Source organism: Halichoerus grypus, chromosome 10 (genome assembly GCF_964656455.1).
Source record: "Halichoerus grypus chromosome 10, mHalGry1.hap1.1, whole genome shotgun sequence".
In the NCBI taxonomy this organism is placed as follows: domain Eukaryota; kingdom Metazoa; phylum Chordata; class Mammalia; order Carnivora; family Phocidae; genus Halichoerus; species Halichoerus grypus.
This window is the reverse complement of record NC_135721.1, coordinates 5309319-5335632: the sequence shown is the minus strand read 5'-3', so window position 1 is coordinate 5335632 and position 26314 is coordinate 5309319. Positions and strand designations below refer to the sequence as shown.

The 26314-nt window shown below is 40.5% G+C and overlaps 1 long non-coding RNA gene across 1 annotated transcript in view; it reads left to right on the top strand.

The window, feature by feature from the left end:
- LOC118520093 (uncharacterized) overlaps nucleotides 1–26314 on the top strand; it is a 420526-nt gene that overhangs the window by 346149 nt on the left and 48063 nt on the right. The gene's annotated exons all lie outside the window — the stretch shown is intronic.

Sequence of the window (26314 nt, the reverse complement as noted above, 5' to 3'; positions counted from 1 at the left end):
TCTACTCAATCTGAGGCATTAATATAGGTACAATAGAATGTCTTAGTGGTTGCACAAACTCTGCTTTGGTCTGTAAGGAAGAAGGCACTGGAAATCCTGTCATCCCCAACAACCCTGGTCAGTGAGTCAGGCTGACTTCAAAGACTTCCAGGGCTGAAGTGATGTCACTGACCTTTTCAACCACAGTGAGAGACACATCTTCTGCCACTTTTTTAATTGAATGACTCCCATCCTAGCATGACTACCCGCAGGGTACACATAAATAAAGAGTCCATTATCCCTCCATGAGGTTTCCTGCCTGCAGTCACCTGAATGATACCAATCTATGGTGACTTTCTTAAACACTGGAGGATCTCTTATGACCACTCTAAGTCACCATGTTTCCACAATGACGGCAAGTTAATGGCTGGGCCCTACACAAGTATAGCTTGGGGTGCCCTTGGACAGAAAGTGTTATTTAAAATTGTTAGGAACCCCACAACTTCCATCAATCAGGGGGCATAGGATGAATCCAAAATGACCTCCCCACAAGCTTAGAGGCATTGGGCTGCCCAGCTCAGTTTAAATAACTGGGTTTAATGCTTGTTTGGGAGCGATTAAATGATGGAAGTCTAACCTGTCCTGTTTGTCCACATTATCAGAAGGGTGGCATGTGTTTGCCCTTGGATTGACAGAGCAATGGCCAAGGCATTGGGGGTGGGAAGACATTCCATTGGAGGTACTGGCAGATGTTTTGTATGGGAGGGGAAGGATGTGGGGCCACACTCTGCTGTTTGTGGTAGATTTCCCAGTAAGGTTAAGGAGAATGGCAATTCGAACATAGAGTCTCCTGGTGGAAGGTGATTGAGCCAGCAGTCATATAAGGCAGAGGCAACAGTTCGGGAGAGTTATGTTAAGGCATTTTTCCTTTGTGAGGAAAGTTCCAAGGATGGTTGTTAAAGATACAGATCACTTTTGTCCTTTCCTCCCCCATTCCTCTTGGGGTTTGGGATGTTCCCATTTCAGGTGCTAGGGTTGTTCTCCCTCCCTGACACAAAATCTGTGTGTCCTATTCCAGTAGCTAAGACATTCTATCAGTCCCAGCAGAGAACAGGCCCTCAGCACAGGCATCTATGTGATGCCTGGGGGCTAACGTTTCCCACAACTGGATAGCTGTCACTCTTGCATCTACAGATGGGCCAGCCCAGCTGTGTTCTTTAACATACCATTTCCATCTGACCTACCAAGTCTGTTGGGTTACCATTTTTTCTTTTCCAGAATATTATGTATCTGTCCCATACTTGTAACTGTCATTGTCAAGGCCTATGAAGGACTTGAGATCTTACTTGCCTGCCATAGTTCCATTGATGCTGGGAAAAAAACACTAGGCTTCTGAGCCCTAGAGGAAGGGGAGTCTTACCCATACCTATAGCAAGACCAGGGTATCAACATCTTGTGCCAGTTGCTTGTCCCCAGTTCCCATAGGGCAGTGTGAAAAGGGCTGAATGGCACTGCAAATTCAGTGTCCTGTAGTACAGAGGAGAAATTCTGGGCTTAGAGAACCCCAATTTTTTCTAATGGGTAGTAAGCATGCCTGCCCTTTTCTCAGGAGAGACACACTCTCCCTATATTTCAGGCTTGCTTGCTATACAAACATTCTTGAAATGATGGTCTGAAACAGGGCGGTCAGTGCCTCCCTCATAAAATATGCACAACACAAGAGACTTGTGGAGAATTGTCTCCCATGAAAACTTTATGTCAAAAAGCACAGCAAGTACAAACACCTGGAGGCTAAAAGATGAAAAAAACTTGGCATGTTGCAGGGATAGAAAGAAGCCAATCTTTCTGGAACGAAATAAAAGGCAAGTGGTAAGAAATGAGGCATGGGCCACACTGTGGACTATCTTATAAGGCCCCGTAGGGAATCATAAGGAAAACCAGAAATCCGATTTTTTGCCTTTCATTTTGTAACGTGGGGGCACTAGGAAAAATGTACCCTATCATACAAAATGCCATTAATTTAACTGTAGGGTGAATTCCTTTTTTTGCCTATTCTACTCAAATTAAAACTGGGATCAGCACCAGGAAAAAGGTAGAGCAAAAATTGCAACCAAAAATGGACATTCCAGGGTTTGAGTTCAGTGACACGCTGACTGACCCACACTTTCATTTCAGAAGATTAATCAGGTATAGGATTCTAATACCTCAAGGAGAAGGGAGGGAGAGAGGATCTGTACCTCATAGCGTGGACCATAAATGTTAGTTGTGATGGAAAAAAAAACCACTTATTTAATCATGGGGATAATTTAAATAAAAATAATCATTTCCATGGGCACTTCTAAAAATAATAATTATGGTAAACTTTCAGGGCAATAATTCACGATATAGCATAACCCTGCAGAAATTACCTTGCAGTTGAGTCCACTTCATCCGTAATTTTCAATTTTCTAGTTGTAGTCTGCTTTTCTTTTTAACATTTTCTAATGTACATACATATTTGATATTGAAGGCACAAATTCCTATATGTATGAATTTTTCCAGATAGAAAAGTTGGTCTTATTTAAATGTGGCTGCCTGCCTAAGCTGCCAATGGAGTCCCAGCCCGAACGAAGATTTAGAAGGGCAACCAACCTTTAGAGCAGAAGTGAGGACTATTTTTGTATCGCAAAAGCCTTGGTTTTATGTTTATTTGTAAGATTTTGGCAGCTATTTTGGGATGTTTCTGAGTTGCAATAAGAAACATTATGTCCATGAATTTGAAAAAAGAGGGAAAAATTAAAAATAAAAATGATTTTAGCGTATGGATTTTTTTTTAATTTAAATTCATTATCAAACAGATTTTGATATTCTTGTGTGGGTTTTGTGTAGGGGGATGTGTCTCTTCTAGCTGGCTGCTTCAGGAAGATGCTTGAGGGGGAAAATAAAGATCTTTTAAAAAGAGTCTATGTTCTAGTTTTCCAAAGTACATTTTTAAACTTGTAAGAAAGTTTATGACTACGGGGATGGTGATTTCACACTGACTGCAGAGATGCAAGCCACGGGCCAGTGGGACTCCTGAGTTGACTGGACACCCAAGGAGAAGAGCAGAAAGTCCATTCGGGCTTGGATTCTGAATCCAGATGAGCCACAGATCCATGGCCTTGAGCAAGTCACTTTGTCTGTCAAAGCCTCAGACTTTGGGTGGATAATTCAGTGATAGTTAATGAATTTGCATTAAAAATCAGCATCCTATTCTAGGAAGCATCGAAGTAACTAAATTGAAACATGCCTAAACTTTACCTCTATTGCAAATACTATTACTGATAGTATGTAATAATATCAGTTATAATTTATTGAGACCTGCTATTTAACCAGAACACAGTCAAGGTTACAAAGTTTCTATCTACTGCACACAGTAACACTGTTGATAGGCATAAGTAGCCAATTTTTTTCAGATGAAGAAACAAATTTCATTATGTAAGAATAGAAAATTAATACAATATACCTATGTCTTTGAACGTTCAAGAGTGCTACTAGAGTAGCCTTTGTTGAGTGTCTGCATAGGGCCAGACATCACTCTAGACTCTTCCCATAATATGTGATTTTTATATTTAATTCCTTGCGATCCTGTGAGGTTAGTATTTCTACCTCCATTTTACAGACCGGGGAATGGAGAATCCTATGTTTAGAGACTTTCCAGCATCTCAGTTATAATAAGGGATGGGTTGGAGTTTAAACCAGTCTGACCTGATCTTTGTCTCCTGTCCCTTCATAATTCCACTTTGTTTTCTCAAATGCCATGGTCAGTGCTACTTCTCTGGACTGCACCATAATGAATATCTGCTCTGTAATAAACTGTGACGTGAACGGAAAACATAAGCATGAATACCCACACATCTGGGCAAGAAGGATTTGGCTAAAATAAGTGTTAAGTTTAGGAATAAGAATACATTCTGTATGAATACATTCCTTCCTTCTCTGTTACTCTTTATATTTAATTGACTCCTTTACCAGTGTTATAACGTGTAGCAGCTATTATAATTAGGACCATTTCACAGATGAGAAAACTGAGGTTCAAGCCCATAATTCCTGGTCCTTCCACCTCACTTTGTTGGTTGGTTCCCCTGCTCATGTGAACAGGGAGGTGTGTCACTGACAGATGGTTTTTTCCCTAGTTTGCTCATGTGTTAGTTTTACAATGGTGAGATCTCCAGTGTGGCATTGGTGATCTCAGGGAGGGTCACAAAGGAAATGAAAGAGTTGATATCTCACATTATTGTCGCAATAAAACACTTCATATCTCCATGAAAGTCCTTTATGATTCCTAGTCTCAAAAAATTTGAATTTCAGATATTTTAAAATATTCTTTTTTAGTAAAAGTATGTCTTGTGTCATATTTTGGACATACTTATACTAAAATTTATTCTTTATTTATCTGAAATTCAAATTGATATGGGCATCCTGCACTTTATCCGGTGACCCTAATACCAACTTTATAACTAGCCCCAGGCCATGAGCTAGAGAAGGAAAGATAAATAAGGCACAGTTCCTCCCTTAGAAAACACACAACCCAGCAAGGAAAAAGACACATTAGGCAGACGCAATACTGCGTAAAACTACAATAACAGAAATATGCAATAATGATGAGTTCTGTTTTTGGAGACTTGTGCTGTGCCAGGCACTGAGCCAAGGGATTATATGCATTATCTCGATTAATTCTCAGGGCACCCTAGAAACAGCTGTTCTTATCGCTAACTCTGCCTTGTAGGTGAGGGGACTGAGGCCAGAAGGAGATAAATGAATTGCTAAGATCATCTGAGTCGTAGTGGCCAAGTTGGGACTGAACCCCAGGTCTATTAGACTGTGCAGCCCGTCCTTCAGCCACCCCACACGGCTGCTCCCATACACCCCGCAGACAGGCAGTCCCACTAACTGGACATGGGCTATCACAGAAGAGAGAAGAGACATTTGTCTCTTGGTGATTGGGTTTAGAAGGTTACTTAATTATCCACCACATGGATAAAGGACAGGGTCTGAGTTTAGGGAGAGAGAAAACAGCAAGCAGAGAACGTAACAAAAACAGAGGCATAAAGGTGTGAAGTATGTAATGGTTTGGGGAACAGTGAGGAGGTTTTTGGAGGTGAATGTATGCGGAGAAAGCTAGTGAAGTAAAGCTCCAGTAAGTTTAGAAGAGCCACACCAAAGAATTAGAACTTCACCCCAAGGACACAGAGAGATATAATGAAATCTTTATTTTATAAAATTACTGTGGCCATCAGAGAGGAGGAGGGGATGGAGAACGGAGCTCCAGGAAAGAGACTTGGTTTGAGCCATCAGTGTGGGAAGATGTCCAGCCAATGGGGATGAGCAAGAGCGGGAGATGAATGGAAGAAACACAGGTTATTGGCCATGGAGCATCAATAGGACAAGATTTCTCAAGAGACAAGAGAAAAGAGTTGAAGAGGACTCTGCAGGTTGTTGCTGGCCACACTGGGTGAATGGCAGTAGAATTACTCAGCTTTGACACACTGCTCTGCTCGCAATCCCTCACCCCAACACAGCATCTGTGTGCCTCAGCGTGCTGTAGGTTTTGAACAGGCCATTTTGACACTTTCTTGCAACTTCCTAAAAAGCCACAATTGACCTTTTTTTATTATCAAGGAAATCTAAGGAAGAAGGATGTGGACAAAAATGAGGACACAGGTGACTGAAACTCAATTCTGGAGAAAGCCGACTCTATGTAAGCCTTTTTGTTTGCAAAAACGAAAAGCCAAAATAGGACAACTAGTATTGTCCCTATAATAAATTACAAATCGGCAAAATAAAACGTGATGGACAGAATCCAAGGGAAGATGGCTCCAATTAAAGTAGCCTCAAAGCATTCTCTGGGCGCCTAATTCGTCATTAACTTCAGCCGTGGACCAACCAAACACAGCTTCTGTCCAGTCCCTTCTCCCCAGTGCCACCCCGCCAAGGTCGCCGAGCGTTGTAGGAAGGCACCAAGAACGGAACCGAGTCTTTCCTTGACACGTGCGTTTACTTCTTGCTCAAACTCTGGCGACGAGTCCATGGTGTAAACCAGTTGAGTGCTTTTCAATCACTACTATGTGAAGTTAAAAATACACAGCCGTTGCCCACTCTTCATTCCTCAGAACAGTCCTGGCAACAAGATGTTGCTTTTCATGACATTTTTTTTTTTTCCCTCTCCAGGGAAGGGATTTAAAATAATTTATTCTTAATATTATGCCTGCCTAGTATCTGAGAGTGAAGATAAGCTTGACTGCAGTACTCCAAATAAATTGCTTAGGCAGTAAGAAGCTGGCTGGTGGGGATTGGGGATTACAGTGCATCCTGCATATTTCACTTTATGCTTCCAACCCTGAATGAGGTTGCATTCCTAGGTTCACTTGGGGTGTCGTGTGGGCCTTGAAAATGTAATAGTAGATGCAAGGGGAGAAAGTATGACAGGAATGGTGACTTACTTCCCTGCCAGGTCAAACGTGCAAGGTGTACATTTCTCAACACCAAACACAGTGGCCAAGGCCCAGGTGAGCAGGCTTTTCAGGGTAGGCTCAGGGATGGAAGCACGTTGTATTCTGTCTCTACTGACCCTCCAAGTAAACGGAGACCCTTCATTGACTTAGAGCTGGTCTCACCTCCTGATGACTCTCCCAGAGCAGAGTTGGAGGAAGATGTATGAAAACGAAATGCAAGGCATTTAGGAGTGGGACTCAGGACCCAGGAGAACCATCTGGAATGCTGCTTGGTAGATCTCTTTAAAAGAAGTCACTCCTTTGTTTCTGCACATCTATTTGATTAAATATTTGCAGCTGAGATCTGATTCACATTTCACACTTGAAACCTTAATTTTGAGTACTCTACTTGTTGTCCTATGACGGCAAGCACCGATGTCTCTTAATACAAGAAATTTCATGTCTTACACACATGTACTTATGTCTGCACTGTGCTTTCCCTGGTTTTTAGAGGACTCTCCTTCCGTCAAAGATCCATAACAGCACAGGTTTTCCGCAGAGTGTTGTAATGGAAAGAGAAAGTTGACAGTGGACACCAACACCATGGGTCACATACTAAACCAAAGGATAAATAAAATTTTGAAGTCATTCTATCGCCACATGCATTTCGCTTAAATATTTTGTCTTCCATGAGTTCGGGTGAGCTATGAACTAATGCATATGTCAGAGAACACAGAGGGATGAATAACAATTAGCAATTAAGTGCATTTTTAAAACCTACACAGGATGTGCAATAGATTTGTGTTTCTGCCAAAGTGGCACCAAGAAATCAATTTTCACAAGAGAAGGGATGGGATGGCAGCCTTCTTATGACACATCATGGCCAGAGCAGAAAAGCTGCTGGCCAGGGAACGCAGACAATACTCTCTAAGTGGAACGTGCTGTATGTTGTCAAAACTTAAATTATGCAGGTATAAAAGGATATACCATTTAAAAAGCTATGTCACATATCTTTGACCCAATTTTCTTATTGTTGATATGAGAGTTTGGACTTAAATTATATTTGAAGTACCTGTGAATTGACAAGCACAGGACTATAATCCTTGGAATATATCAAACTGATCATTTGAAGAAGCAATGCAAGCAGGATCATATTATTTACACAGTGAGAAGATCAGGTGCTGTAACTAAAAGGCCAGAACTAAAGTTTACATATTTAACTACCATCACATTTGGCCTGGTCTGGCCAAATTTCCTAAATCGCAAAGCTAAGAGTATTAATTTTGCTGCTTTAAAACGTATTAAAAAATAATATCGTTCTCCAGAGCTCTCCCTGAGCTCAGCTACCACTTCATTATCCTGGGTCTTCCAGCCACACAAGGCAACCTGGTGACCCCTGGACACACCTGGAGCCTCCCTGCCCCTGTGCCTTTGCATGTACTTTGGTTATAACTGTCACCCACAAGACACCTCCTTCCTTCTCCCCAACCCGGGGACTTTTCACATCTTTGCTATTTGACCCATCCTTCAAGATCCATTTCAAGTACCATCTATCCCTGGAGAAATTCCTGGTTCTCCAACCAAATGCAGGTTTTCTCTCTTTTAAAGCCCTAGAGAGTCTGAAGTGTGCCTTCTAGAACCTTCTGCTGCCTCCACTCTGCATTGTACCTATCCTTTAATAGTGTCATTTCCTAACTGTTGGATTATAAATTCTTTAAGGAAAGGGACTGTGGAGTCCTCCTGTCGGTACTCTCCCTGTCCTGTAGCTCAGTTTCTTGTTCTTAGTAGCTGTTAATACATATTTATTAATGAAAATCAATCTGTGGTAACAGACTTGATGAGATGCTGTGAGCAGAGTGGTAGATGATGGAAAGCCACCTGGCGCAATGGAAGGAGACCCAGCCCCCATCCCTGGCTTCTGGGTTCTGCGGACACGGGCTACAGTGAGTTCTGTTCCCTCACCTGCACTGTGAACTCTGTGAGGAGAGGCAATGAGACTTCTCATCTGTGTATCCCCAGGAGCCTTGTCCAGGACATACTGCATGGAAAGTATTCAAATGTCTGTGGTGCCAAATTGCCACTTACTGAGATTTTATCTGGGAAGATCTCTCCAATTCTGTAAGCCTCAATTTCTTCCTGGTAAGATGAGGGTCATTGATTGAGTGACTTCTTTTCAAATTGTTTTCACATTTTTGGTTTGAGGGTTTTCTTTTTTTTCTCCTATGCACGTAACTACTAGGTTCTCCAGTAATGTGCTCCAGTCATATTCTCCAGTAATAATTAAATTACCCTTTACTGTTAGGTGGGTCTGGTTTGTTGTTTTGTGTTTTGTCCTGTTTGTTAAATTAAACCCTCCCGTGTAAGCATGATTAAACAGGATTGCATGACTATAGTTTCAGAGGAAATAAAAGCACAAAGCAAAGGAACACCTCAGGTGTCCACGAATCTGACATCCCGCATCCGACACCACGGTGCTCTCCACGCCCTCACACTATCTTCACCGACAAATAGCCCTCTGATGGATGCACTGAGGAAAAGATGAACACTCCAGACCCAACTTTGTGATTTCAAACTCAGCAACAAATTCCCTCTCCAGCGAATTAGCAACCATTATGCATCCTTAAGAGAAGCACCCATAATTCTTGGTAGCCATATCTTTGACCTGTCATGATGACTGAACATCCTTTCTCTGATGATGATTAGGTGGAAAATGCATTGTCCAGGTGGTGGTTCCTGCGTGCTGCTTAAAAAAAAAAAAAAGAAAGAAAGAAAAGGCAAAGGCAAATCACTAATCTATGGCTACTATTGTGGTCTAATCACTCGTTTCCTGGAGTAAATGCCAAGCCCACGTCCCTGTAAGTGGCAGCCACGGGGTCTTCTTGCTGCCCCTTTGCACTTGCGCAGGGCTAATTGCTTCTCATATTCTGACAAGAGTGGGAGCCTGGCAGAGCCCAGTTCTGGACTTGAAAAGTTCATGCTGCCTTTGCACTGCGGTTTCTGCTTTAATGCATTTTGCTACAAAATTAAGTACTGTGAAGTTCACCGGGTAGCACAGAGCGAAGACCCGGGCTCTCAGTCACGTAGAGGGAGATATTTGTCTGTATCAGAGAATCTCCAGAGCGGAAGACGAGGTTCTGTAGGAGCCTGGGAAGTCCATTTGGAGTCTCTCGAGGGGGTTCCTGAAAAGGGCCCGGATGCGGTGCCGCTTCCAGACCTGGAACAAAAGGGAGGGCTGCTTCATCCAAACTGCATGTTTCTTTGAGAACGCCTTCCCTCTGGCCCTGCCCTGTTTAGTGCAATGCCGCTTATGGTTGAAGCCTGTTCTCTGCTACAATGAGATCACAGAGAAGAATAAAAAAGGAGAAAAAGAAATACTCTGTCTCCCCAGGAATGATATTTAATACCCACCTATTCTAAGCAAAAAATAACATTTTTCAGTCAAGTTCTTCTTAACCATCTCTAAAGGATGAAAATTTTAAATATGTGATATAAAATGTCATATGGTTATAGTACTTCTTTTTGGCCTCTGGTGAGGAATTTGGAAAAAAAAAAAATCAGCATTCTATGGAAAAAAAAAATGCCCAAAGGACTTAGGTTACTATATAATAATGTGTCACTATAAATTATTGATTTCAAATTCATTTGTGATATTTTAAAAATAATGGTTTATAAAGCTTATAACCCTCGTCTTAAAAAAGATCTCGCTCTGAACATGCATCCTTTTGTTGGTTGTACAACTATTTCCCACTGACCCTACCTCAAGACTCCCATGCCCTTGGCCCTCTCTGCCCTCGTATGTCTATCACTCTATTAGGCCTACCTTCAAATGTTCTCTCTGCCTCCGTGTATTGCTTTTAATGGCTCCAGCCTTCATTCTTTATTTCCCCTTTTTTAAAAAAGTCTGGACCCAAAGTACATGTGTATTCTTATTTCCTATTATGCCCCAATGTAAGCTCCAAACCAACTCTCATATGGCAAGATTAGAGCCGGAAGGAACACCAGGCTCATCTGGTCTTCATCCCTCCCAAGGATACCAGTGGGGCCTGTCCATGAACTACACTTGGAGTATAAAGCAAGGTTTTAAGACCCAGCTCTGTGACTCAGCACTAATTGTCCTGGATTCTAAATGTGATAAATGGATCTTTTCTGCCTTATGCTGAAATCCAGTGCCTAATACATGTTAGGTTGGGGTCCTGACTATTATTCTTTCTTGTACCTGAAGATTAAATGTTGTTCATTAATTTCCAGTCCTTTTCCAGGGCTAATATCCTGCTTCCATCCTGCGAAACTTGTCTCAAGATCAAGAATAACGCCCTCAACAATGAATCATGGAACACTATATCTAAAACTAATGATGTAATGTATGGGGATGAACATAACAATAAAAAAATTAAAAAAAAAAAAAAGCACAGTTGCATCTGCAAGTTAAAAAAAAAAAAAAAAAAAGAATAATGCCCTCAAATCCCAAATGCTGTGTTTGGGACTTTGAAACCACCTGAAAACCTCTGTCCTACGGCTGGGTGTCTCTGGGTTGCCGCTTCTCCCAGCCACACTTGCTGCCGGATTTATCAGCTTCCTGTCGTTCGTTCACCTGTCATGAGGCTCCTGACCCTGACTGCTTTTCTAAGCCTCAAGTACTGCTCATTGCAATTTCTGCCTGAGTCTTCCTGTTCACACAAGCTCCCTTGGGAATGAACTTTTAAAGGGCAAAGTACCCCAGTCATATTCTATAATTATGAAATTCCCCTTCTCAAAGAAGTATCATTTTACTGAGTCAGGGTTTAGAATTAATGATTCTAAGCAGAGTTAAAATAGAAATTACTTCCCCCAAAGGGATAAAATTCAGAAAGATGCTGTATCTGTATTGGAGCTCCCTAATTGTGTCTAGAAGACCAGGGTTTGAATCTTATACTTTCAATTTTGTTCAAATTAAAAGAAAATTAAGATGTCTATTGATGAGCCTCCAAATTATCTGTTCATCCTCAACCTACCTCCTGGGCCCTATCCCTGTGCATGTCCCAGATGTGGTCACATGGAAGCCCAGATGGTACCCAGGCGTGTTCCTCATCTTCCCCACATATGTTAGCTGCCTGCCTTTGGTCAGTGGCCAGAGCATTCTTCTAGTCACTTGGGCTAAAAATCTGCTCATCTTTGATTCTTTTCTTCTTACCTTACCAGCCACACCACATCAGCGACCAAGTCTTGCGGCCTCTCCTTCCCCAGCTTAGCTCCAATCCACCTGTCTTTTCCATTTCTTTTGTCATTACCCAGCGGTATGAATTATTACCTCTAATCTGTACTCATATTATAATCCTCAATTGGTTCCTGGGCCTCTGTTCTCACCTTTCTACACTTTTTGTTTTACATATTACTTCCACATTCATTGTCCATCTCCAAAATGTTGTGCATCCTACAAAATAAAGACCATCTACATGACAAGGCACATACTTTTCAGGTGGTATGAAAGGCTTCCCAAATCTGTCATTCACCTGTCTTCCCAATCTAAAGCTCTGCAAGTATATTGTCCTAGAGCTTATAAAACATTCTCTCGGACATTATTTCCTTTGATAATTGCATCAGTCCTGTGAATGGAGCTAGCATCTGAGACCTTGATTTTATTATTCCATTTTACAAATGAGGAAGCAAATGTACACACAACTGCATGCCAATCCAAGAGATTGCATTGCTTACTCAAAGTCATACCAGGAGTCGTAGGGCGAGCAAGCCTGCAACTCACACCCCGTTGGTTCTTCTGCCTCCCTGTGAATTTTCGTTGAAATGTCAGATCTGAAAATGCCTTGCTCTTTCTCTAGGCAGAACTAATTCCTTCTGCCCTAGGTCCCCAAAGGGCTCTCTACATATATCTACTATGGCATGGATCACGTGCCAAATGATTCTTCATTTTCCTGTTAGTCAACAGTGAGATTCTTGCAGGCAGGAGCCATGCTTTTGTTCTTGTTTCGTGCTTTGTCATTTAGCGGTATCTGGCAAACAGCAACAGGAAGTGCCATGTAATGAATAATTGCATCTCGTTATTAAGTAGTTTGAGACATGTATTGATTCTAGCGAAGGGCTGCATTCTTGTGCATTTACAGAAACCACAATCATTTTCATTGTGGTGGAGAAGACTGTTTGTTTGCTCTATGGCATATATAAATGTGAATCTTACTAAACTTGAGGCCAGAATTCACTTTGGAAAATCAACTAGCCACTCTAGTTGTATAATAGAAAGTACATTTTGTATGACTAACCTCAACTTCTGCCATGAGTCAGTCACAGGGTGCAAGACCTAAGGTCATGTCTAGTTTTGAAAGAACACTGTACTCTTATGCAAACGCCTTTATTAAGAATTTGGCTATTACAGAGCATGAGCTCTTCAAATATTTAACAGAAATTAAACCGATAAGCTTATCCAACCTCTAGATAGTTCCATAAAATGATTAATCTTGAGCATATTAATATTGTATGAGTGCTAATTAACATCTTGAATATGTGTGCTGATGGCAAATATCTTTAACTGGGAATTACAATCTGAAAGCTTTTCTTTTTACAATGGGTTAATATGTTCAACCTCCTAAATTTTGAGAAGATGATAAACAGTGTGAAGCAAATGAATAAAGGATTATGTTATAAACTGTAGGTAGTGAAACAGCCCAGAACTAGTGGCAAGATGGCAAATTAGAAAAAAAAAAAAAAAAAAAAAAAAATATATATATATATATATATATATAGTTAGGCACCTGCTAATGTCCTTGAAATTCACTGGATTGAGCAAAATATGGGATAGATCATAATTGATTGGAATGGTGGTTTCCGATTATTATCAGGCATCATCTCTTGGTTATTTAGAAGAGCCTCAGGAAGTAGGAATGATCTTAAGGTGTCATGTTTTTATGAAGAGTAAATGTTTGGCCCTTGTTCTCAATAACTTTAATTTAGTGCCTTCCTCACTATCCATGTGTAGTTAGCTCATTGAGTTAGAACCAAGTGTTAACGTGGCCCAGCTCACAGGTTCAGCCACGTATTCCATCTGCATGTGACAGTGAACTTGAAATGCTTTTATTTTATTTTTTTTTTTTTAAAGATTTTATTTATTTATTTGAGAGAGAGAATGAGAGAGACAGCAAATGAGAGGGGGGAGGGTCAGAGGGAGAAGCAGACTCCCTGCTGAGCAGGGAGCCCGATGCGGGACTCGATCCAGGGACTCCAGGATCATGACCTGAGCCGAAGGCAGTCGCTTAACCAACTGAGCCACCCAGGCGCCCACTTGAAATGCTTTTAATTCTGAGTTTTAGGCTTTCACACTTTTGGAGCCAGGGGCCAACACATCATGTGTGTCCTCAGCCTCACTGAACAATTGCTGTGGGAAGAAATGCCACATTTCTTTCTAAAAAAGGATACACAAGGCAAGTATACACCATATTGAATGCCTGGCCCCCAACTTCAATATTCTGATCACAACCTCACAACTTCAAATCAGCATATCATTGGCACAAATGCCTGTTCTCTTTTCTCTTTTCTCTCTTATTCTTTCTTTTCTTATTTTTTAAAGTTCTTAAGACTGTTGCTGATTTTGATTTGTGAAGCAACTAAAAGTACTTCTGAAGAAATATGGTGATAACAGATTCCAGACTCAGTAGACTAAATTTGAAAAAAACTGGAGTTCAGATATTTGATATTAAAGATAGATTTCTCCTGTTCCCTCTACAAGCTTCCTTTTACATCTTATGCTATATGTTAGCTCGATCTCTGTTCTGAAATTAGCCCATATATATACCCATTGTCTTAGATTCTTTTCTTACCCTCTGCTTGTAATTGGAGTCTTTAGTGCTTGTAACTGAAGTGTTTAGTTACTAAGGGCCAGTTCTAACCCTGAAAACCAAATGAGACCTGCAAATAGAAGTCAACATATGTGGTTTTTACACTTGAGAAGCTCACAGTCCAATGGAGGAAACAGAAACAAACAAACAAAAACCCCCAAAAAAAACAATGAAAAAAGTTCCAGCAGAGGTTTTCAATGTATAATGAGAACACCAAGGGAGAATTATCTGAGCTTTTGGGAAAAAAGGAGGGAGAACTGGCTTCATAGAGGAGAGCCAGGTATCAAAGAGGGACTCCAAGTTTAACTTCCCATCTTCTTCCCTAAAGCACACCATTTTATGAACCAAGAAACTCCAGCTGCTGTTGAGAATACCGGTTTTCATGAAATTCTTCCTTACATGTATTGTCTGAGCAAATATCATTAAGGCACTGGCTTAATTGCCAAGTAATAATTCTAATGCTTGGTCGTAGAAGAAATTGGAGTTTCAGTGTCATGTAGATATTTATAACAAACAATGGTGCTTGATGTAATAGACTTCAAATTATTCCCAATTGTCCTATTGTGTGAATTATTTATGAACTTTTACACATCTGTAAAGTCTTAGAATAAACCACTTTAAATCATTCCATACATAGAAAAAACCAAACATCTTTTCACATGATTTACTTATAATTCACAGATTTATTTCAGAATAATATTTTGCATGTACAAATTATAATTTTTTTGTCCATGTGCTTAACTATTGGATATTTCAATCATGTATATTTATCAGTGTCCACAGGTAGATTCAAAACCCATGGGAATCACCAGGTAGAAATTGAGTGATAGACAGTATAAGCATCTATATTACTTTTTCTGTTTTTTAAAATTTCATTTCATGGAAAAATATAATTACTAGATTCTTATAATAATACTGAAAAAATAAAATAGAAGAGAATAACAAAGGTGCTAATGTTTGTTAAACATCCTCTATGTCCAAGGTTGTTTCCATGGATTATCGCATTTAATCACCATGAGAAGTCAGTAAAGTATGTCATTGCCCTTAGGCTTTCACTCATTGGATTTTATGACCCCATTTTATCAAAAAGAATATTTTACTCATTTTCCGAAGACCCACACATGCAAGGCTGGGCCCACATGCATATCCACACGTGGCCAGTGTGTAACCCTACCAGGAGCTGAACCTGATCCTGACTTTAACCACAAGATAAACCGCATGGTTTGTGCTAAACTTCTGTTTCTCCTTTTAGAGAGTGAATGCTATCACCCCAGAAAGTAGTTCAATCATGCTGAACACATTTAAAAGTCTGTGCTAGACTTGACCACTGCTTTCTTCAGTGTCCACCTGTGGAGCAGAATAATGGCTCCCAAAGATGTCATGTCCTAATCTCAGGATACGTTACATTGCATGGCAGGGTGGAAAAAAAAAAAAAAGGCTTTGTAGATGGAATTAGTTTATATACTTTAGGATGGGGAGACCACCCTAGATTATCTAAGTGAGTCCACTGTAATCACATCAAGCCTTCAAAGTGGAGAGCTTTCTCTGGCTGGAGTCAGAAAGATATGGCAGACAGAGAAGGCAGAGTGATTCCAAGCATGGGAAGGTTTGGATGCACCACTGTTGGCTCTGGGATGTAGGGGCCCATGTACAAACACCAGAGAGAAGCTTCTAGGAGCTTAGGGTGGCCATCAGCTGACAGCCAGCAAGGAAACAGGGATCTCAGTCTGGAACTTAAAAGGAAATGGATCCTGCCAAAAATATGAGTGAGCTGGGAGCAGGTTCTTGCCGGCGCGTCTTAGCAACCCAGCCAGCTGACGCCTTGGTGGCAACCTGGTGAAACCAGGAGCAAAATAATTTGAAGCATCAGCCAGACTCTTCAACACAACTGTGAGATAATAAATATATGGGTTTTTTAAAGCCTCAAATGTGGTAATGCGTCATGGCAGCAAAGAAGACTCTACAGTCCCCTGCCACCAGCCTTGGTTGGCCTGCCAGATATTTCCTTCCCTCCTCCCTTTCCCCATATTTATCCAACTCATCACCACAGAACTACATCTGCCACGGTTAAGGCATTATGTATTTTAATCACAAAATTCAACTCCTAAATGGGCAGCTCACAAGAAGCCACTATTCCTCCTTCCCCACTTTTAACAAATTATTTTTATCACAAAATACTGCTCTTGAGCCAAACTCAACCTACCTGGTTTGAAAGACTATGAAATCAATTCACAAACTGGCATTCACCATATATTCACTTATAGACAATAATAATAAATCAAATGTAGCTATTTATTTTTCAATAAGAATTTATTTCTTACAATAAAAAGTAATATATTTCATTTAAAACATGCCTGGCATATAATAAGCTCAATAAAGTTGATAAGCACAGGACACATAGGGGCCACAGGCCTGGTATGACTAGAGCATCACGGTCCTGCTCTGTGGGACTCCACTACTTCCTGGATAAGCACATGGTGACAATGGACCAGGCGGTCTCATTCTCAAAAGCCACCGGGTGTCTGATTTTAGCAAACATTTTGCTTTTTTTTTTTTTCCTTCCCTCCAAGGAGCTGTTGAAAAATCAGTTTCATGATTTTACTACAGTTTATATTTCTCTAATAGTTTTTGATTGCTATGTAACAAATTATTACAAACTTAGAAGGTTAAGACAGCACACATTTATTATCTCATAGTTTCTCTGGGTTAGGAGTCCAGGCACAGCTCTGCAGGGTTTTACCAGGGAGGAATCCAGGTGCTGCCTGGGGATGAGTTCTCATCAGAGACTCAGAAAAGAGACAATTAATGTTTATGCAGCCTTGTGACTAAGGCCCTGATATCTCGCTGGCTGTCAGCTGGGGGTGATAGCGAGGAGAGGCTGCTTGAGGTTTCCTGTCATTTGACCCTTTTACATAATGGTTGCTTATTTCTTCAAGGCCAGGGGCACAATCTCTCTTGGCTTCAGATCGCTCTTGCATAAAGGGCTCATGTGCTTCTGCCCACTCAGGATAATCTCCTGTGATGAACTCAGACTCAACTGATTAGGGACCTTGGTTCCTCCACAAAATCCTTTCACCTAATCAGTCCATAGTCACAAGCCCCACCCACACTGAACGGGAGGGGATTATAAGGGTGAGTACACCACAGGGGCTGGGGCTATGGGCCATCTGAGAATTTGCCTATTACACCTCTCCTAACCCATAGCTGGGGGTAACTTCTAGAAAGAAACAATGCTTCCTGAGTAATAAAAAAAACTTCCCTCCAGAATATGATGGACAAGGGCTAAAAAGAAGAAACTCTGGTTTCAGCAGGGTTACTGGCCATAGACTCGTAATGTAACTGTTCCAGACCTCTCGCTCCTAAAGAGGGAAAAATCAGGGAGTTCAAAAGGGAGAGAAGAGTATATTACAGTTACACATTAAGCACGTTGTAGTTTTCTATAGTGGTTTGGGACATGGACTCTGGGCTCAGACATGTGACACTGGAACACCAGCTCTGCTACGGACTATGACGTTTGGGCCAAGTGTGTTAACTTCTCTAGTAGAGCAAAAAGATTTATTGAGCATTTTCCGAGTCATTGGTACTAAGCTAAGCTCTTCCCCTAAATGGCTTAAGTTATCAGTTACAGCAGCTATTTGTGGTAATCATTTTACTTCCATATTCTCGATGTAGATACTGAGGCTTGGAGCTCAATCGTATAGTTCAACGGAACAAATTAAAGAGTAGAGGCAGAATTTGAATGCTGCCAGTATGACTTCTGAGCTGTATCACTTTACCACCATCTCTATAATCTCTTCTCTATTTTTCCTTCCCTAAAAATTGCGTCTTTGTGAAGAAAGCATTCCCTAGAATTGTGGCACATGGGTGTCACCCAGTGCTTTCTTATTTTATTGAAATTATTTTACCAACTGAAAAATGACTATAATAGTACACTGTTACTATTTTTATCAATTATGAAAACAATAGTCATCCTTTGAATGTCCCAATCCTCCCAATAGGGGAGGATGTACATCACTTTAGAAATTCCTCTTCAAAGATCTGGAGTTTTATTTTCAATGCTAATGAGACAATGCATTGTTTTATTTGGTGCTAGATGTTTTGCAAATTTTTTATTATTGCTCTAAGAGTTTAAAAAATGATCTGTTATATTTTTAGTTAATGTGAAGATGACATTGCCACACACGAGTGTGGGAAATCTATTAATGCTACCAGGTGACCTTAGAAGAAGACTTCAAAGCTCATCTCAAAATCCACACTTGGTAATGAATGCTTCAACATCTGCCTAAAAGCTCATGCTCAGTTGAGAGTTGTAATTGGAGAATGTCTGGGAGATTATAGGGTCCAGTCTTGCAGGGTCCATTCTTCAACCCCTAAAAGCCTTTGTCACTCCAATCAATGGAAAAAGATCCTAAATATTTTTTAAAATGGAAGATGGCGTATAAGGGCTATAGACAAGATTTCCTTTGTACTCTTCAGTCGTCTACACGGCACTGCATAATTAATCAATTAAACATTTCTGAAATAAAATTTTTTGGCATGCACAGTATGTGGAATGAAATGTTTGAATAACTGGGATCCTTAAATCATCCTGTGTAATGTAAGCCATTGGCCTTGTTTTTACTTACCCTTTTAAAGGATTAACAAGGAACTGGCAAGGACCGCAGAAATGTTGATATGGGCTCCCAGCTGGGATTGATGACAAGCTACAGTCTAAGGCTGTAATGTTCTGTGCTAGGACAGTTTAACTAGCTACGGCTCACCTACTGCCTCCAGACACTCAGCAGTGAAAAACCATTTGATATCATTTTGCTCTTAATCTTTGAACACATACATTCTCAAATTATTTCTGCTAGCAAAACTTTGTCCTTCGTGACATTGCTTAGCATATATTGGTGTGGAGTCGAGAAATTCTACTTGACTCTGTTTAAATGCTTCTATCCATCCACTTATTCACAAGCATTTGAGCACTTGTGTATGTCAAGAAGATGCTGACCTGTGAGGATACAAAGAATGAAAATATTCTATCCATGCGGTCTCATTGAACCTGCGGTCTCAGAGGGGAGCACAGCAGAAAAGGATGCTAAAATAAGATGCTTGTTGAGACCCTCCAAGGCTGAGAATAAAAGGAGTCAAGACTACTCACTGTCTGAAGCAAGACACTACTGATGAAGGATTTTATTTTTTAAGTTTTCATTTGAATTCCAGTTAGCTAACATACAATGTAATATTAGCGTCAGGTGTACAATACAGTGACTCAGTACTTCCCTACATCCCCCTGGTGCTCATCAGGACAAGCGCCCTCCTTCATCCCCATCACCTGTTTCACCCATCCTCCCACCCACTTCCCCTCTGGTGACCCTTAGTTTGTTCTGCACAGTTCAGAGTCTGTTTCTTGATTTGCCTCTCGCTCTCTCTTTTTTGTCCCTTTGCTCATTTGTTTTGTTTCTTAAATTCCACATATGAGTGAAATCATATGATATTTGTCTTTCTCTGATGAAGGATTTTAAAGGTACTCATTAAAAATTGTGTTTTCCCCCATTAATTCTGAGAGGGATAATAATGAAAGAGCCAAATATTACCTTAAAAATATGGGGTTTTTTTTCAAACCTGAAAATAACTTTTAATTGACCAAAAGGATCAGAAGAAAACCTATGCTATCTGCCAGAGGTGCACCTAAAGATTGGAGAAAATGACAAAGTGAGTTTGTAGAGGGAAGGACTGGAATGGCAATGTGGCTTTCTGCATCCTTCAGGGTCCACCTAACTATCTGGGCCCGTCTCACCGGTTTGCAGAGAACAAGCCTCTCCCAGAAGCAATATGAGTCAGGAACTATCATCATTCTTGTTTTACACATATAAAGACACCAAAACACAGTCTCTGTGTAGCAATCTCACCGTCATGCAGCCAACCCTGACTGAGGGGCAGACACTGGAATTAACCAGAGACAATTTGACCCCAAAGCCCTTAAACTACAAGGCTGTGATGCATCACAAGACAGGCATCCCAGAAGAGGACCAAATGATTGCTTTTGGACAACTGAGGTAATGGTGACTCATTGTAACGGGGGAAGTGTGAATGATTCCTATCACCCAGATGAAGACTCGGTAGAAGGAAACTGGACTTGCAACTTCACATAAGGGGTCCCTCTTAGCAGCACCTCCAGAGGTTTGCAAAGTTTCAGGAAGCATGTGACACACAGCATGCTCCCTTGCTGTGATAAGCTGTCAGGAAAACTCTGGGGACTGCTAGTTGGGCCCTGAGCGCTCTTCTCTCCTCTAGTAGGATCTGTGGCCAGGTCATGGCCCCAAAGCTAGAGACTGTGTATTTGCTGGGCTCTCTTGGATCTAGCCATGCTATACAATTGATTCTCACTAAAGGAATGGGAATGGAATCATGTGTGCATTCCCTCATTGTTTGCTTGAAAGGGAATTGCTTTCCTGTTCCTTTTCTAAGAGCTGGAACATGGATGGAGCATGACCAGGCTTTACCCGTATGGATGACAACAAAATCTCAGAGGAATACCAGAGCAAAAAGACACAGGAACTGAGGTCCCTGAACGATCTCGTTTTGTTGAGCCACTCCACCAGCCTGGGCTTTCTCCTCACCTCTGGTCTCTCACATGAGACAGAAATAAACCTCCATGTTATTTAAGCCACTGAAGATTGTCTCCTTGTCAAAGAAATTTAGCCTGTACCCTCTGGTCCTATAAAAGCTATAAATATATAAAAGTGATCAATACATAAGGGTTAATGTCACTGGGTGGCTAATCTCTGACCAAATAAATGAGAAGATATACAGAATTCAGAAATCAGAGATATGGTTGAAAGGTAACATAAATACCTAATGAGCCGGTGACAATTTATAACAGGGAGAAGCTATTTACAGTATGGAAATGTGTCTTTTTTATATGCTTTTCACTTCCCACTGGGAGACTGATTGAAATGTATTTGCAAGTGGATGTGAAATCCACAGAACTGGAAGTATTACCTATAGACATGTGTGTGGATTTCAGATCATCAGACAGTAGAGATGGACTCATCTTGGTTGTTAGGCATATTCTTGAAGGAGTTTCCACGAGAAACACTGAACTTAAAATGCTTATTTCTCAATCTCTTACATGATGGATATTTGGATGGCGACCAGTTTGCCGGGTAGGTTTTGAGTCCAAAGGGGATTTGCTAAAGAGCAAAATCACTTACAGTAAAAAAGATAAATCCAGCCAGAGTAGTAATGAGAATTGTGTCTGTGTTTCCTAACAGTAGGACACAAAATATACTGAAACCTTGCCATTACAAAGCCATTAAATATAATGGATTAAACATTCAAAAAATGTTTGAATGCATGGATGAGTTTACAAGAAATAATAAAAATCCAAATCAGAGAGGTAACTAGCTAGAAAACTCTCTGGCTTTGCCCGAGAGAGCAAGAAGGATGTCTCTACTATGAATTCATGTACAGCTGCCAAATAGCATCAGAATTTGAACCTTGAATTCACACCATTTCTATCTTCTGAAAGCACCAAGCTGAGAATCTTACCTCAAACCTCACCAAGATAACAAAGTGCCCCAGAAACTGAGCAGAGTAAACACACGTCCACTCTGTGAAAATGCACCCTTAGCAGAAAGAACAGGAACCAGACTTCCAAAACCTCGGAAGTAAAATAACTGAACTCACAAATAAAGAGATGACAACTTACAAAGTAGTAACCACAATTTTGGGAAAGCATTAAATAAAACACATACAGAAATGAGTACCTAACATTTAAACTAAGAGAAGGGTTAGTTCACTGAACTCAGAAGAAGGGGTCAACAGTGAACATGAAGACAGGCATGAAGGAATGGTGTACAATGTAGCACAATGTGACAAAAGCAATAAACAATGGAACAGGACAGGAGAGTGGCATATTATAACATGCATCCACAGCTAATGGATTGATGAGGACCAATACCGGAACTGATAATGACGGACAATTTTCAGACTTCAGAATCACATTAATTCTCAAATGTCAGAAGTCTAGCATGTACTAAGCAGGATTAAAGAAAGAAAAAATCTGAAGTTATGTCGTAGTCAAATGGCAAAAAAACAAAGACAGAGAGATTTGGAAAATAATCAGGTAAAAAAGACAATTGAAAGGAATAACAGACCTAAGATAGTTGTCTTTTTAGTACTGACAGGTCAATGCCACAGGGACATCTTCAAAATATCTGGTCATTGTGAAACCAGCGAAATTATTGCATATGCTTGTAACATTTGGGAAAGGGCTTCCCTCCGTTAATTAGTACCTGAAGGGTAAACAATTATTCAACTGTACATCTGCAGATTAAGCCAGGGAACACAGAGGAGACTTGTGAGAGGGAAGACCCCTGAACTGGTGAGAAATCACAGTGACCAATTTCTTCGGGTACTGCTCTTGGAAGTTGGTAACAATGCTACCTACAACTTCATCACTCAAGATGCTATATAGAGATTCCTTTGGAGAATCTGGGCACGCGAATATAACAAGAAACAAAAAGTCAGTTAGCAACCAAACGCCTTTAGCAAGGCTAAATGTGCAACACATCTGCCCTCTAAACTGGTTTGATGTCTAGTAGCGGCAGATGTCATGAAGGGCTTCTTTTATCAGAGTACATTCTTTGCGCTAAATATATCGATGTTAATTTGTAATGCAGCCACCTTCTCAACTGAAACGCAAAATGTTCCAAAAGAACATATGTCCATATAAACTTCTTTAGCTTTAGCTTCAGAAACAGTTTGTGTTTTCCTTTTTCTATTCTTTTCTTTTCCCCCTTTTCTTTTCTCCTGTTTTTTTTTTTTTTCTCTTTAATCGAGATAGCAAATGCCTGCTATCGCTCAGGAAACAGCCATCTTTCTCCTGAACTCCAGAATTATAAATCCAACAGCCTACTGAACGCATTACAAGACACACCCAGTTAAGTACACAGCGTTTGCCACTCTGAAGAGATAAGCAACTTTTCAAGATAAAGAATTAAAGGTAGCTAATGATAAAGAGTTGTTAAACTCACCAGTGAAATGAATGGACAGTAATAAAAGGAAAGATTCATATTGCTCTGCAGTTTTCTGGAAAGGCCCCAGCAGCAGATTAGAAGGAAGTCTACTTCAGGAGAGCCATGGGTTTTCCTTACGGCAGTGAGCAGAGAGAAAATGAAGAAGGAAGATGGGAAAGGCAGTCTAGTTAGAGGCTGAGCAGGCAAGGAGCCAGTGACCAGAAGCGGCTGGCTCGTCTGCATTGGGGATTGTTCTGAGCTGAATCGTGTCCCTCCCAAATTCATTCATTCATCTGAAATCCTATTCCCTTTACCTCAGACTGTGACCTTATTTAGGGATAGGGTCGTTGCAGCTGTAAATAGTTAAGATGGGGTCATATAGGAGTAGGGTGGATCATCAATCCAATATAACTGGTGTCCTTACAAAAAGGGGAAATTTGAACATGATAGTTGTCTTTTCATATCAGGGTGAATATCATATAAAGGTGAAGACAGAGATGGAGGGATGCATCTGCAAACGAAGGAACCGCCAGAAGCTGGGAGAGAGGGACAGAACGGATGTTCCATCACAGCCTCAGAAGGCCCTCCAGCCTTGATCTCTGACTTCCAGCCTCCAGAGCTATATAACAGTACATTTCTGTTATTTAAGCCATGCAGTTGGTCCCACTTTGTTACAGCAGTCCTAGCAAGTTGATACAGGGCTGTCCCAGGTCATGCCCTTACCTGCGATACATCACGTTTCTGTCGGGGGCTGGTGTTAGAAAGAGCCCTGCATGGAGTCATCCACACTGATGACCATCTCCTTTGCTTCAAGTCACACTTTTGCAGACATTGGGAGGCATGATACATTCCAAAATTGTCTTTAAATATGTACTGTATGTTATTAGAGTGCCAATAAAGGCTAACCCAGAAGTCTCTGCACCTCATTAACAGGCCCTCAAAGAGAACATTAATTAAATCCTGGAAACTACAGGGTTTTGAACAGTTGGAATTTATATTTTAAAAATAGGCAACTTTGTTTCCTCCCAGCTCTAAAATCTATAATTCTGGTTGTGACACACTTATCACCCACCAGCTCTTATGTTCGTTTGGATCTTTCCAGATTTCTTAGAAAGTGCCAAGAAAACATTTGCATCCCGGCATACATACTGAACTGGACATCGTCCTGAGAATTTCAATAAAGTGAAAGAAGCACATGGTTCCCAAATATCTATCAAATTCTGCCACTTCTTACTGTTTGAGAGGAAAGGGGTACTACTTTTTAAAAATAATTTTTAAAGCATTTTCTAAATTTTTGTGCATAGAATTTGTGAGATTTTCTTTAATAGGTGATAAAGAAATTATGTGGTCTTAATAGGCTACAAGGATTAACAGAAGTAGGACCTCAAGAAATCTCTTGGATGGAGAGCCAGTGTTTACTATATTTGTGTGCACTTTCTCCAACAACCACAATCCCAGAGCAGTTACTGCTCATCAGTTCTCTCTTCCTCCTTCCTACCTTGTCTCCTCTGCAGTAGACAAAATACAAACTTTACCAGCCTGAAATAAAATCTGCATTAGGAAACATGAATAGGTCAGATGTGTCATCAAAAATATCAACCTTAAACTTAATTTTGTTTTGGATTAGAAGGGTTATTTCTGCCTTTTTTTTTTCAGTTACTATTTAGTTTTTTGCCTTACCTTTCAAATCCCAGACAAGTTGCTATTTCATGACTTTCTCTATTATCTTTCCACTGCAAGATAAATATGATACTTCATAATGTTTAACAAATTACATGTGCCAGATGAGTGACTTTGACAAGTTATTTGTCCTCTCTCAGCTTCCGCATCTTCATATGCAGATGAGAATATTAATACCCACCTCACAGTATTGTTGCAGTGACCTAGTAATATAAGTGAAAGGGATTCTCCATCAGCTCTGATAGGGATTCTCCATCAGCAAGCTGATTGGAAGAGGACAAGGGGTTTATTGAATGGGTAAGGAGTGGTTAGCAAAATCACCAGAAGCCTAAAGAAACAAGTTGGGGGCGGGGAAGGGGGGGGAAGGTATGAAAGGGAGACAAGGCAGCTGGAATCACAGCAAAAACTACTCTACAAAATGAGTTAGATGAGGCCTTCCTGAGCAGAGATGCCAGTAGTGGACAATGACCCCTATCACACCCACTGTTGTCACTGCTGATGTCACTGTTGCCAGATGGAGAGCTTCCCCCTCTTGACTCTTTATATGACTAAGGCCTGACTCAAATTCCCGGCTGGCTGTGTCTGATTGGCTAAGCCTGATCACATGCTCCTACGACTCTGCAACAAGGGGGTCTGGGAAATTGAGTACCTGACATTATTATTTTCAATAGAGAGAGGCAAACTCCACTTCCCAAATAGATTGATATGGTACAGAATTTTGTAACTAAAAAGGGAATTAAGAAACAAATCAACAAACAAAACCTGATGATGTCCACAAGTGTCCATCACTTCCTGCCCATACAGTAAGGCTTAGATATATTATTTAAATATGTTATTATAAAAAATACAAGAAGAGAATAAACAGAAATAATTCCCAGGTGGGAAAGATCAGGTACAAGTTTATTTGGAAATTTAGGTTTACGATGAGATTGAGAGTAAGTAACATTTAGACACGCAGGCAGATAAGGAGGAGTTTGGGAATTTCAAGATGAGGTAACTGTAGGAACAATGGTTTGACCTTTAAAAATATAAAAGCATATACTGAAAATGAACAAAACCATATCTCTGAAATAGACCACTCAGGAAATAACTGGAAAAAATGGAAATTAATTCTAGGGAGGTAATTTGTACCTTGACTTCAGGATATCTTTAATTCTGTATTAAGAACTAAGTGGATATTCAAAGATTTTTAATTGGGAGATGATATGGTAGGAGAAGATATTTGAAAATATGGATGTGCTATGGCGAGTGCTGTGAATTGTGTGAGACTGTTGAATCACAGATCTGTACCTCTGAAACAAATATACATTCTATGTTAAAAAAAAAAAAAAGAAGAAGATAGCAGGAAGGGAAAAATGAAGGGGGGGAATCGGAGGGA